The sequence below is a fragment of the Mesoplodon densirostris genome, chromosome 18, assembly GCF_025265405.1.
Source record: "Mesoplodon densirostris isolate mMesDen1 chromosome 18, mMesDen1 primary haplotype, whole genome shotgun sequence".
Classification (NCBI taxonomy): Eukaryota; Metazoa; Chordata; class Mammalia; order Artiodactyla; family Ziphiidae; genus Mesoplodon; species Mesoplodon densirostris.
This window is the reverse complement of record NC_082678.1, coordinates 34889772-34905102: the sequence shown is the minus strand read 5'-3', so window position 1 is coordinate 34905102 and position 15331 is coordinate 34889772. Positions and strand designations below refer to the sequence as shown.

The following is a 15331-nucleotide window of genomic DNA, read 5'->3' as shown; positions in this document are numbered from 1 at the left end:
GAAAGAAAGAGGAGGGAGGGAGGGAGGAAGGAAAGAAAAAGAAAGAGTGAAAGGAAGAAGGGTGGGATGGAAGGAGGAAGGAAAGAGAGAAAGAAGGAAAGGAGGGGCTGAGGGAGGGAGGGAGGAAGGGAAGGTAGAAAAAAAAGAAAGAGCAGGCACAGTAAAGTAGAATAAAGTATAAAATATAGTAGCATTATTAAAATTAAAACGTAATTATTGAAAAAAAACGGACAGATAGAACCCTGGGACATATGGTGGAAGCAAAGCTATACAGAGAGAATCTTACACAGAAGAATACACATACACATTCACAAAAAGAGAACAGGGGGAAAAATCAAAAATCTTGCTCTCCAAGTCCACCTCCTCTATTTGGGATAATTCATTGTAAAAAGAGGAAAAGTGGGGAAAGTCTTAAATCTTGTCCTCAAAGTCCACTTCCTCAATTTGGGATGATTCGCTGTCCATTCATGCACTCCACAAACGCAGGGCACATCAAGTGGACCGTGGAGCTTTAATCCGCTGCCTCCGATGCTGCACAGAGAGATTTCCCTGTCTCTTCTCTGCTCTCACAGCTCCCGGGTCTCAGCCTTGGACCTGGCCCCGCCTCTGCGTGTAGGTCGCCGCAGGGCGTCCGTTCTTCACTCAGACAGGACGGGTTTAAAGGAGCCGCTGATTCGGGGGCTCTGGCTCACTCAGGCAGAGGGGAGGGAGGGGCACGCATTGTGGGGTGGGCCTGTGGCGGCAGAGGCCAGCGTGACGTTTCACCAGACCGAGGCGCTCCATGTGCTTTCCCGGGAAAGCCTTCCCCGGGTCCTGGGACCCCGGCAGTGGAGGGGTGCACAGGCCCCCCGGAAGGCGGGGTGGACATTGATCCGCGCTCGCACACAGGTTCCACAGCGGCGGCAGCAGCAGCCCCAGCGTCCCACGCCCGTCTCCGGGGTCCGCGCCTTTAGCCGCGGCTCCCGCCTGTCTCTGGCGCTTCCCCAAGCAGCCCTCTTAATGCCCTCTCCTTGTGCACCAGGAAACAAAAGGGAAGAAAAAGTCTGTTGCCTCTTCAGCAGCTCCAGACCCTTTCCCCGGACTCCCTCTGGGCTAGCCATGGTGCACTAACCCCTTCAGGCTCTCTTCCTGCCGCCAGCCCCAGTCCTCTCCCTGCGCTCCGACTGAAACCAGATACCCGAGACTCAGCTCCCAGCCCCGCCCACCCCGGCGGCCGAGCAGACAAGCCTCTTGGGCTGGTGTGTGCCTGAGGGCACCGATCCTCTGTGCCGGAATCTCTCCGCTTTGCCCTCCACACCCCTGTTGCTGTGCTCTCCTCTGCTACTCCGAAGCTTTCCCCCTCCGCCACCTGCAGTCTCTGCCCGTGAAGGGGCTTCTAGTGTGTGGAAACCTTTCCTCCTTCACGGCTCCCTCCCACTGGTGCAGGTCCCGTCCCTATCCTTCTGTCTCTGTTTATTCTTTTTTCTTTTGCCCTACCCAGGTACGTGGGGAGTTTCTTGCCTTTTGGGGTGTCTGAGGTCTTCTGTCAGCGTTCAGTAGGTGTTCTGTAGGAGTTGTTCCACGTGTAGATGAATTTCTGATGTATCTTTGGGGAGGAAGGTGATCTCCACGTCTTACTCTTCGCCATCTTCCTCCGGGGGCGGAGCATGGAGTCTTAACCACTGCACCAGCAGGGAAGTTCCAATTATGTGTTCTTTTATTCATTGGCAGGTATACATACTTCTTATCTTTTTTCCCCTGTATTTTTTTTTATAAATACAGAAAAGAGAATTACATCTTAAAATAAAATGAAGGAAAGGCCTAATGTATCTGAGTTTTCCTCAGTAGCATGAAGGGAAATGTTTGCCAGCAAGAACTGTGACAAGGTTATCCAAGATGTCAGCTCTCTCTACTACCCAGGGGCTCAGAGCCCTTCTGAAGCTTCCTAATTGTCCAGGACAGCTCCATTATGACTCACCGTACAGGGCCTAGCCTCCCATGTGACACACAACATTTAAAAATTAGTCTTCATTTCTCCTTCCCAGCAGGCAGCTTCAGTTGGAGAAAGTAATTTCATTTTCTTATGTACTCATTCTTTCACTCAATCAACAGAACATCACTCCTCTATTATATGCCAAGATCTATGCTTGTTTCTGGAAAGAATAATATATGGTTCCTTCAAGCACTTAAGGAGCTCATAAACTAGTGACAGAGGAAGATGCAGAAAGAAATCAATAAAGAATTAACAATGCTTTGACTTTATTTGTATTATTTGAATTTTTATGACTATATTTATATACTACACCCTGTTCAAAGTGGAAATAGACATTTAAGAAAGAACTAGTGGTGAAAAAATCCACAGTAATATGTAAGTTATTTAGAGAGTTAAGACTGGAAATATTTGCACTCTCAAAGAAGCTTGTTAATGCAAATGAACCTCTAATTATTTTGGTTGCTTTATTTATATTTATAGAGGTATACATATTCCCTCTTCTAACAGGGTTTAGTAACTTGGGAGGGGGTGCTGCAGATTAAGGTCCTAATTCAGTGGCAGGTCCATCTTATCTCCTCTTCAGCTCATACTCTTAAGCAGGGACTACAGGATGAGACGACTAAAACAGTTCACTTCCTTTGCTTACCCCCAGCCCCATAATAGGCTTCTGCTGGGCTTCCTTGGTTGCTTTCATCATCACTTTCACCACCAGAGGTCAGGGAACCTTCCGGTTAATCAAGGGCCCTGGAAATGATGCAGAAAATTACTGACTTAAAAATAATAGGCTTCCCCGGTGGCACAGTGGTTGGGAGTCCACCGGCCAATGTGGGGGACGCGGGTTCGTGCCCCGGTCTGGGGGGATTCCACGTGCCATGGAGCGGCTGGGCCCGTGGGCCCTGGCCGCTGGGCCTGCACGTTCGGAGCCTGTGCTCTGCAACGGGAGGGGCCGCAGCAGTGGGAGGCCCACATACCACAAAAAAAAGAAAAAGAATAAAAATAACATTTATTTAGGGCTGACTGTGAACTCATTGCTTAAAATGTCCTACTTAATCTTCACAACCACTCTAGGAAATTGGTATTGATAAATCTCAGGTATATCCAAAATAAGTCTCTATGTAGGATTGTGATATTTTTAGGTCTTTTATGTCTTTAGGTTCATCTCGGCACCAGACATAAGGCGGTTCAACATAATACGCTGGCCCTAAACAGCTCCAGATGCCAAGAATTGGCAAATTACTACTTTGGTTTCAGCGGGTGCTCAAAAAAGATCATCAAGGTAAACTTGGTAGATTTTCTTTGACTAAGCAGACTCCTTTCAACATTGAACTCCTAGATTTTAGAGAGAAGAATAGAACAGGGCTATGGGGAGGAGATGTGAGAGGCTTCCACATGGAAGTATCTGAGCATTGGCCTGCCACCTAGAATTAGTGATAATCTCAATGACTTGGACAGTGGTGTCCATAATTTTCTCCAGTATTTGTATGGTATATAATAAAAAATAGTTGTCCATATCTAGTCAGTCATTTGCAAGTCTCACTTGATTTTGAAGCTATAGCATACCTAAACTATTACCTGGGATTGCTGGAGTTTAGTTTTTATTTCTAACAACAGAATATTTTGAAGTCTAGTCTTTAATTCAAAATCCTAACAGCTTCAGCATCTTTCTAACCTTGAAGAAAGGGAAAATGAAGATATTGTGACACCACTTCAGAAGCAAAGCCTGAAGTTGTTTTGTGCTTTAGAGGTGGTGTTTTCCTCCCACGAGTGCAGGAGTCCCGGAGGTGGCATGGCTGAGGAACCTTTGGATAAGTTGTAGGAAGGTCTGTTTTCCAGTATGTGTGTGTGTGGGGAGTGAGGGAGTGGGATTTCTCTGTTTTCCTTTCTTTCTGAAACTCAACTTTTCAGATACATAATCACCTTTGCCAGGCAACTAATGACCTGGGCAGAATTTTTCTGCCTGACAATATAGGTTTTTATCTTAGGCAATACCTGACAGCACCTTAAACTTTAGAATTTTAGAACTGACTGCCTGCAAAGAAGCTTAGGAGGGGGGAAAATTAGGGGTTTTTTTGTTTGTTTTTTGGTTAATAATTTGTTTTGTGCTAAAACAGTCCTTCAAATACAGATGTCTTCTGGCCTTCAGTTATCCCAACAAAGTCGTTGTCTAAAGATTGAAATAAACTCTTGTGTAAATATGCAGTCCTTTGCCTCCTATAGAAGGGCCTGAGCAGAAAAAGTAAATGTAGATCCCTAGAAGGAGGATTCCGATTGGTACTGAGTTTTTTCCTAGGATCCATGGCACTGGGGCTTAGGGTTTTAAGTCAGAGACAGGGCTGTTAGCGAATGGAGTGGAGGATGCTCCACCATCCACCTGAGTGGGTGATGGTTGAGGAGAGGCCGGATCATCTGCACTACCGGCAAATCTATCTCACTGTATGAATCCAGCCCTTTACGCACAGGAGAGCAGGGTCTGTAGCAGTGCAGCCTCAGCTTGTCCATTTGAAATCTGTGAGTAGTATGAGATTTGTGCACGTTCTTGGTTTGCATATCCCATTGAGTATTTTAGGAACTTTCAGAATAGATCTGAGCAGTAAAAATGTGCCAAGCCAGGGTATACCTACAACAGAGACATTCACCCATACCCCAGTGTTGTGCCTGCCCTTAATCACTAAGATAATGATCTAAGAATCACAGATGCATTTTTAGTTTTAAGCACATAACCTAGAAATCAGTTATGCAGACAGGCATTTTAAATTCATCTGTTTTGGTTGGATTTAGGGTCATTAGCATTCCTTATGAAAAGGAAGGTAACCCCGAAGCTTGCTATGTCAGAAGGCTATGACAGATGCATTCCAGAAACTGCTGATTGTGGTTTTAGGTAAGACCTTTTTGATTGTCCTTGAAGTGCTTCAGTTTCATTGAGCAAATAAAGTTATATGAAAAGTTAATTGGATGAAAATAATGGTTATCTAAAACATTACATATTCTTTCATTCACCAGATGCTTTCACAGCAGCAGTGATGTAGAATGACTTGCCTCAGTTCATACTGAAGGTGTTGATCCAGTTCTTCCTCAATTGCTTGCTTATCTTACAGAATAGTGTGGTGATTACAAGCCTTGGACACCTGTGTTTGAGTCCTAACATTGTCTCTTAGATTTTTTGTTGTTGTTGCAATTTTAGGTTTTTCTAGCCAGAGACATTTGAAGGTATTTAATATCTCTAAGCTGCAATTTCTTTATCTGCAAATAGGGTTAGTAATTCAGCTTATCACCTAATGGGGGATATTGTAAGAGTAAATGAGATGATGAATGTAAAAAGCTTAGAACTATGCCTGAAACATAGTAAGCCAACAAAATATATGGACTATTATTCTTATCGTTGGTGTTTTCTTGTTGAAGAGTTTATTAGATTATGTTTTTGGAATCAATTTAATTTCAGTTTTCACTTCTGATATATTGGGTGAATATGATTCTTATATAATAATCGGCTACGTTTTTGTGAGCCTTAAAAGTGGTCATGCTACTGAATAGCATTGATTGTGTTCCCTATCAAGTTATACAGCAGTGAGAATGTCACAGGCTGTGCCCAAAGGAAACTTTATGATTAGTAGATTCTTGGAACAAAATTGCTCCCCTGCTTCACAGCCCTACAGGCTTAGAGACTGAGAAATCCTAGCTAAGTTGTCAGAGACCTTATTTGCTTGTAAGAGTTGACCCTGGATTGGTCTTGGCCTTCCAGCCTGGGCAGTCCTTCCAGTGAAGTTTGACTTCCCTGGTCATCAGGCAGAATCTCCATCAACTGTCAACTCTGGGTAACAACCTTTAAGAACCAAACTAAATGTCTGGGTTGTTTGTCCCTAATATGCCAAAGTATTCCTTATATGTACTCAAAACTCCTTAGACCAAAAAGCCTGGTGGCTCTAGCTTGCCTTGAGGAAAGCTGTATTGTCCAAAAGGTACATGGTCCAGTTTCTGCCAGTAAAGTGTGCAAATGCTCTCTCTCTCTCTGTCTCCAACACTTTGTTCATTGTATCTGGTAGAATTTTGGTCCCAAGGAGTAGGCACTTACCTTGTTTCTAATATGAAGTGTCTATTATAGTCCAGTGGTATCTATCCCAGGTTTGAACTCACTTTGACCCCCACCTAATGCCTTCCTATTTAATTGTATTGTGATTGAACATTTTTGTTTCCACAGCTTTTAATTCCTATGCCATTATTCCTTAGTTCTTATTTCTAAGTTCATAAAAGTTTTTGAAACAAAATTGATACTTCTTATATATTTTTTCAAAAATAATTATGATAAAATTGAAGTGTCAGATGAGGGAACTTCTAGGAAAATGCTCTTATTTTCTGCTTTTAGAAATCAAAAGAATATCTAATTATTGGGTGCTACCATTGTATACAGGAAGTTTTAGAACAAGAAAACTTCTGAATTGATCCTTGTTAACTTTATTTCAGAAAGTGGTAAAATAGCTGTGGCATATAGACCCTGTGAAGAGGTCACAGTTGCTAGAACGGAAGAGGAACTACAGGATTTAATTCATGTATGTGGAGATAAAAACTCAAGGGGTACACAGCCAGTGTAGCCATAATTCAAAACATCCAGCAGGATTTGGAAGACTTTGGCATGTCTACTCAGCTCTGTCATCCTTAGGAAAATGTGAAACTCTGAAACTGCTTTTGAGGCAGGGTATTTCTAGGACTTTTCCAAGTTCAGAGCCTTGTCTCTGGCCCCTTATTTGAAGTTTGGAGAGCAGGATTGAGGGCCATCAATGTACGTCTACAGTTGTGGACACAGGAGAAGACACAGGCCGTTTAGAACTCCCCTCAAATAGAATTGCAGGAATTTGGGAACAAAGTAACTATGGCCTTAAGTGTGATTATGCTACAGTGTTTAAAAACTATTCATGCATTTCAAGTAAGGTATATTACCCAGATCTCAGCATCTCATATATATCTTGTATTAAATATTTTGCCAAAGAACCTTGCTGTAAAGCAATTATATGGATGCCTCGAATTAGGGATCAAATACTCAACATAATTTCTAAAAGAAAACAGTAATGTACTGCACATAGGATTTTTATTAAAAAGGAGCAAAAAATGTGTTTCATGTCATTGAGAGCTTAATTTGGGGCTAGATTTCTGATTAGTTAACTCACACCAATGTTGCAAAGTTTGTTTTGAAGGGAAGAATGTAGAGAAAGAAAAGGTGGTTGGTTATGTTCTGAAAAATGTAAAAATTTTGAAAGTTTTTCCTGTAGAAAATAATTATTTTAATTCAATTTAAATCAGTCAAGGAAACTTCAGACGTATCCATATTTGGGCTTTAAGAAGTCTAGCTTACTGTGAAATGTGAGAGGAAAGGATTCCGTATTGATACTAAAGATTTTGGAAACCTGATTATAACAACAGATCCATTTCTAAATGAGGCCAATCGTGGAATGAATTCCATTTAGAAACCATTATGTGCTAGGCACTGGAAATAAGATGAAGCTCCTTCTCTCTTGGAGTTTAGGTGTTAGAGGTGTACCAGACAATTAAAAAGGACTAAAATTAAATAGATTATGAAAAGGACTGTGAAGAAAGTAAACTGGGTGCTAGTTACAGTATTTCAAGAAAATTACTTAACATGCTGACTTTAACATTCTAAGTGTCTTCTCCATGTCTGCACCCAGGGAAGACCTCTGAAAAGTGACACTGTAGTTTTCTCTAGATTAATGGCTCTGTTGAGACAAGGTGGGGTGGGAGAAGTTTTCCCATGCTAATGTAAAGTGCCATTCACTTGGTTTTAGAGTCTCTTTCCCAGAATGGATTATTCATCTGCCCCAAACGCCTCCTATAGAAGTTCTGGAGTCATCACTGATTCAGTGGTAACCCCTAATAATAGAGTGGTGAATTATTAATGAGACGTGAATACTGAGAGTTTGGAGGAAATGGCAACAATTTATTTTATTTTTTAACATCTTTATTGGAGTATATTTGCTTTACAATGCTGTGTTAGTTTCTGTTTTATAACAAAGTTATACATCAGTTATACATATAAATATGTTCCCATATCTCTTCCCTCTTGCACCTCCCTCCCTCCCACCCTCCCTATCCCACCACTCTAGGTGGTCACAAATCACCGAGCTGCTGTGACAAAGTGAGAGAGTGGCATGGACATATATACACAACATTTTTGAATAATTGTAAGGTGTGTTCCCCTCCCGCCACGCTAAGTGGTGCTCATTTCGCAGGTCAGCTACTTTTCTTGTCAGCCGTGTGGCCAAAGGGAGGAAGAATGTCTCTCAGACTTCAGCTCGGAGGAGGAAGAGTTCATATTGCCAGAACTAGACTAGCACTTTTGAATTTCCCAGAATGCCACGTCCTGTGGTTTCCTCAGGAAGCTCTACATCCTTCCAAACCCCCTTCCACCCCTTGGCTGCTGGAGTTTGGGGCCACTCGGGTCTGAAGCCCCAATCCCACCTCATTGTTTGGGGCCAGGGAGGGCAGGGAGGGGTTGGGAAGAGGGCCCGGCAGGAGGTAATTGTCGCCTTTGCAAGGGGAAGGATGGCTTGTGCCCTGGGTCTCTGGGAAAAAGGCCCACTCTGGTGGCACGGATTGGATCTCCGCACGAGCCTAATAAAGGTGGCGTAACTAAAGATGTCATAAATAACGGGTGGGAAGTTGGGGGGGAGGGGCGCACGGTTGCTAACGTGAGCCCTCGCCTCGGCACTGGCATAGCGGTTCAGCTCGGACACAGGATGTGGCTCTGGATCCTCACTGGCATGTGTCACTGCGCCTGGGAGCTGCTGCACATTATGTCCCGGTCATTCCTTTGGTTGCCACGGCTCTTCCTCACGTGGCAACAACTGTGGCTTCTAGTCCAGGCAGTTCAGCCTTCGGAGTGGGCCCTGGACCCCGTTCAGGTGACCCCCCAACCCCACGCATCTGACGAGGCTTGGTCTTCATACGCCTCAGACCCCCCTCCCAAATTGCCCCATGCCCTTACACCCCTGGCAGAAGCCGGAGGCTTTAATTAATTGATGTCCCCGTCTGCAGTCCAGATGTTGGCCCCGCCTCATCAGGAGTTGACTGAGACTGAGGCTCCATACCCGGACACGGATTCCATTGGAGAGCTGCCTACAGGACAAGATCAGTTTACTGTTCCACATCAGGATCTGAATAACAAGCAAACCCAACATCAAAAGCTCCCAGAGGTAGTTCCAGTGCTAGATTAGAATCATAATCAATCCTTGGTTCTGCCTTCTACACAAAAATAAGGCTAAAAACATAGGTCTAGATCAGGCTGAAGGTCACCAATCATTTGAAATACTTGTTCCACCTCTAGGTAGTAAGGTCTCAAAACCAATGAAGTTTATTGTATCACCCCCAAACCTGAAGAATGATCCAGTTCAGCATCAACGTCTTGCCAAAGTTGTTGGAACGACGGCCAATTTGAAAAAAACACTCAGGGTGTAGAACAACAGTTGCAGGGTGATTATTTAGATCACAGTACAGATGCTTCTTATTCGGAGGAGACCCTTGTAGGGATTTTCTGGGGAGCCCAGATGAACCTCCAGAGCCCCCTGAGGTAGCTGAAATTTCTCCATCCCAGCAGGAGGCCCAAACTCGTCATCCAGAGCTCACTGAGGAGGCAGAATGTTTACCGCAGCAAGAGGCCCCTGCTCAGCATCCACAGACCCCTGAGGAGGTTGAATCTTTTTCACCCCAGGCAGAGGACCAGGATCAGCATTCAGAGCACACTGAAGAGGCAGAACCACCTTCACTTCAGCAGCAGACCCCATCTCAGTCTCCAGAGTGCCCTGAGGAGATTGAACCTTCTCTACTCCATCAAGAGGCCCCAACTCAGGCTCCAGGGTTCCCTACTGATATGTAATTCCAATTCCAATGAGTGTAGAGGTAGCATCTCTACCTGGCGTTCAGTGTCATGCTCATTCAAACTTGCCCAGTGTTACACTTCAACCTCTGGATTTGGAACTTCCCATCACTCCAGAGCCCACTACGGAAGCTGAATTTCCTACAACTTAACAGGAGGCCCTGGCTCCACCTCTTGAGCATCCTGAGGAGACAGAATCTTCTCCAACCCAACAAAAGACCTCAGTGAAGCCTCCAGAGCCTCCTGGAGAGGTTGAGCCTTCAAGGGATCAGGAGCAATGAGCTCAGCCTTCTGAGCCTCCTGGGGAAGTTGAACCTTCTACAACCAAGCAGGAGCCCACAGGTCAGCCTCCAAAGCCTCTTGTGGAAGCTGAGCCTTCTCCAAGTGAAGAGGAACAAACTGACTCAGCCTTCTGAGCCTACAGAGCCTCCTGAGAAGGTGAAACCAGCAACCCAACAGGAGACCCCAGATCAGCTTTCAGAGTCTTTTGGAGAACCTGAAACTTCTGCAACCCAGGAGAAAGCCTCAGCTCAGTCTCCAGAGCCCACTAATGAGGCAGAATCTTCTCCAACCGAGCAGGGGATCCCAGCTCTGTCTCCAGTGGAGATAGAACCTTCTGCAACCCTGCAGGAGCAACCAGCTCAGACTCCAGAGCCTTCTTCAGGGGAGGTGGAACCTTCTCCAACTCAACAGGGACAGCCAGCTCAAGCTTCAGACATCAGGAAATGACAGTTCCACCTCCAAGTCACCCTCATGCTAAGCATTTAAACATCCAGTGTCACTGTCAAACCTGCAAATGTGGAGCTTACATAACAAAAGAACCCACTCCAGAGGTGGAACGTTCTCCAAATCAGCACAAGCCTTCAGCTCAGTCCTCAGTGCCCCTCACTAATGCAGAATTTTCTACAACCCAGCATGAGACCCCCACGCTGCCTTCACAGCCACCTGAGGAGGTTGAACCTTTGCCAGTTCAACAGGACGCTCCAGCCCAATCTCCAGAAGCCGGTACACATAATAAATCTTCAGTACAAGAGGAGACCATAGCTCAGTATCCAGAGCATTCTGGAGAAGAAGTTATACCTGCCACAAGCCAGCAGGAGACTCCAGATCAGCATCCACAGGCTCCTGAGGTTGTACCTTCTCCATCTCAGCAGGAAGCCACAGCTCAGCATGCAGAGTCTCCTGGTGAGTTTGAATCCTATCCAACTCAGTCTCTAGAGCTCTCTAATGTGACTAGTTTTCTCTCCAGAGCATCCTGTGACAACAGTTTCTCCTCTCGGTCAGGATCAAGCTCAGCTTCTTCAGCGGCACGATGTCACTGTTAAACCTGTGGATCTCGCACTTATCGTAACTCCAGCGTTCACTAATGAGCGTTTCCACCTCAACAAGAAACCTAGGCTCAGTCTACAGTGTCCCCTGAGCAGTTGGAACCTTTGTCAGTCCGGCAAGAGGTTTCAGATCAGCATCCAACCCCCTTTGAAAATGTTGAACCTTCTCCAGTTCAGCAGGGAGCCCCAACTCAACCTGAAGAGCTTCCTGAGGAAACTGAACCTTCTCCAAGCCAGCAGGAGAGCCCAGCTCAGCATCCAAAGCTCACTGAGTGGGTTGGACCTTCTCCAGTCCAGCATCAGCACCCAACTCAGCCTCCAGGGGCCTCTACAGATGGTGCAGTTGAGCCTTCAGTGCATAATGAAGTGACATTCTCACCTCTCAGTCCAGGGGAGTTGAACATCCAGTGTTGCCTAATATCACAGTTAAACCCATGGGTCTTGCAGTTATCTTAACTCTAGAGCCCACTAAAGAGGTTGAACATCCTCCAGTGCATCAGGAGGACCCTACTCAGACTCCAGATCCCCCTGGAAGGATAGAGCTTTCTTTAGTCCAGGAGTAGGCCCCAGCTCAGTCTCCAGTTACCCAGCGGGACTCAGCTACATCTCCTGAGCCCCCTAAGGAGGTGGTACCTTCTCCCACACAGCAGGAGCTTCAGGCTCAGTCATCAGAGCTCCCTGCAGAGGTGGAACCATTTCCAGTCCCTCAAGGGACCCTTCCTCAGCTTCTACAGCTCCCTGAGAATATGGAATCTTCTCCAGTCCAACAGAGTTCTCAGACCTACCTCTGGAACCACTTAAAGAGACAGAACCTTATCCAGCCGAGCAGGAGGCCCCATCTCAGCCTCCAGCACCACCTAAGGAGGTTGTAGCACAAACTCCAGTGCATTATGAGATGACAGTTCCAACTCTAGGACAGGATCAAACACAGCATTCAAACATGCCCAGTGTCACAGTTAAATCTTTGGACCAGGGGCTTCCCACAGCTCCAGAACCTACAATGGAGGCTGAACATTCCGCAGCCCTGCAGCAGACTGCAGTTCCTCCAACATACCCCAAGGTGACATTTCCAAATCCAGAGCAAGTTCAGGCTCAGCATCCAACCTTGACTGAGGTCACACTTCAACCTTTGGACCTTGAACTGACCATAAGGCCAGAACCCACTAAGGAGGATGAATCTTCTCCAACCATGCAGGGGACCTTAATCCAGCCTCCAGAACCACCTAAGGAGGTTTTTGTAGCTCAGCCTCCAGTATATCAGAACCCAGTAGTTCCAACACCGGATCAGGATCAGGCTGAGCATCCAACATCACCCAGTATCACAGTTAAATCTTTGGACCTGGAGCTTACTGCAACTCCAGAACCTACTACAGAGTCTGAACTTTCTACAGCCCTGCAGCAGACTACAGCTCTCCCTCCAAAACACCCTGAGGTGACACTTGCACAGCCAAACCTGACTCAAGTCACAATTCAACCTAAGGAGGTGGAACTTACTGTTACTACAGGATCCAATATGGAGACTGTACCTTCTCCAATCATGCAGGAGACCCAAACTCAGCCTCTAGAGGCACCTCAGGGCATTGTAGTTCAATTTCCATTCCAGCAGGAGGTGACAGTTCCAACTCCAAGGAAGGATCAAGGTCAGTATTCAACATCATCCAGCGTCACAGTTCATCATGTGGACCTAGAGCAAGCCACAACTCCAGAACCCACTACGGAGGCTGGACATTCTACATCCCTACAGCTCCCTCACCAAAACACCCTGAGGTGACACATGCACAACCAAACCTGACTCAAGTCACAGTTCCACCTGTGGACCTTGGAGATAACACATCTCAGCAACCAAGGCCATCTGAGACAGTTCTTTTTCCTTCAACTCAGTGTTCAGTATCCACAGGCCTTCCTGATGTAAAATATACCCCAGAAAAGAAGCAGCCAGAACAGAATGCCACCACAAACATCAGCTTATGTGAGCTCTGTACCTGCAAAAATGAGACGCTGTGATGTGTTGGTCTCAGCCCAAAGCAGAAGCTCCACAGAGTGCCTGAGCCAGAGCCTAACACCTACAACGGCACCTTCACCATCATGTAAGAATCGCCTTTCCTCATTTGTTCTCTGCATTCTGCCTGACATGGCAGCCTTTCTTCAGGTCTTCCTGGGTCCTCCTTTTCTCCCCAATCCACATTGACTGACTTTCTGTTTCTACCTTTTGCTTCTCAATGATTCCTTATCTTCATTCTCCTTCTTACTATTTTGCCCTCTCCTTCAGTCTTTTACTTTTAATTGCCCTTATATTTTCCTTCTCCATTTTTTACCCCATTATTTAATTCCTTAACATCTACTCTTCTCCCATCTTTACTCCATCCTCTTTACAGCAACATGTCCCTCTCCCCATCTCATTGGTGGTAATACAACAAAGTGGTTAAGAGTAGAGATTCTCTCCTGTTCCACTGATCTATATTTCTGTTTTTGTGCCAGTACCATACTGTCTTGATTACTGTAGCTTTGTAGTATAGTCTGAAGTCAGGGAGCTTGATTCCTCCAGCTCCATTTTTCATTCTCAAGATTGCTTTGGATATTCGGGGTCTTTTGTGGTTCCATACAAATTGTGAAATTTTTTGTTCTAGTTGTGTTGAAAAATGCCAGTGGTAGTTTGATAGGGATTGCATTGAATCTGTAGATTGCTTTGGGTAGTAGAGTCATTTTCACAATGTTGATTCTTCCAATCAAAGAACGTGGTATATCTCTCCATCTATTTGTTTCATCTTTAATTTCTTTCATCAGTGTCTTATAATTTTCTTCATACAGGTCTTATTTTTCCTAAGGTAGATTTATTCCTAGATATTTTATTCTTTCCAGTGCAATGTAAATGGGAGTGTTTTCTTAATTTCTCTTTCAGATTTCTCATCATTAGTGTATAGGAATGCCAGAGATTTCTGTGCATTAATTTTGTATCCTGCTACTTTACCAAATTCATTGATTAGCTCTAGTAGTTTTCTGGTAGCCTCTTTAGGATTCTCTATGTATAGTATCATGTCATCTGCAAACAATGACAGCTTTACTTCTTCCTTTCCGATTTGGATTCCTTTTATTTCTTTTTCTTCTCTGGATTGCTGTGACTACCACTTCCAAAACTATGTTGAATAATAGTGGTGAGAGTGGGCAACCTTGTCTTGTTTCTGTTCTTAGTGTAAATGGTTTCAGTTTTTCGCCAATTAGGATGATGTTTGCTGTGGGTTTGTCACATATGGCCTTTATTATGTTGAGGAAAGTTCCCTCTATGCCTACTTTCTGCAGGGTTTTTACCATAAATAGGCATTGAATTTTGTCAAAAGCTTTCTCTGCATCTATTGAGATGATCATATGGTTTTTCTCCTTCAACCTGTAGGCATAACACTCTATGATATAAATCACAGCAAGATCCTTTTTGACCCACCTCCTAGAAAAATGGAAATAAAAACAAAAATAAACAAATGGGACCAAATGAAATTTAAAAGCTTTTGCACAGCAAAGAAAGCTGTAAACAAGAACAAAAGACAACCCTCAGAGTGGAAGAAAATATTTGCAAATGAAGCAACTGTCAAAGGATGAATCTCCACAATTTACAAGCAGCTCATGCAGCTCAATAACAAAAAAACAAACAACCCAATCCAAAAATGGGCAGAATACCTAAACAGACATTTCTCCAAAGAAGATATACAGATTGCCAACAAACACATGAAAAAACACTCAACATCATTAATCATTAGAGAAATGCAAGTGAAAACTATAATGAGATATCACCTCACACCAGTTAGAATGGGCATCATTAAAAAATCTACAAACAACAAATGCTGGGGAGGGTGTGCAGAAAAGGGAACCCTCTTGTACTCTTGGTGGGAATGAAAATTGATACCGCCACTATGGAGAACAGTATGGAGCTTCCTTAAAAAACTACAAATAGAACTACCATACGACCCAGCAATTCCACTACTTGGCATATACCCTGAGAAAACCATAATTCAGAAATAGTCATGTACCAAAATGTTCATTGCAGCTCTATTTACAATAGCCAGGAAATGGAAGCAACCTTAGTGTCCATCAACAGATGAATGGATAAAGAAGATGTGGCACATATATAGAATGGAATATTACTCAGCCATAAAAAGAAAT

General features: G+C 44.5%; 1 pseudogene; it reads left to right on the top strand.

Annotated features, from left to right (window-relative positions):
- The window catches only part of LOC132479215 (RAD52 motif-containing protein 1-like), a 28692-nt pseudogene extending 20382 nt beyond the window's left edge, over nt 1–8310 (top strand).
- Nucleotides 8311–15331: the final 7021 nt, after the last annotated feature.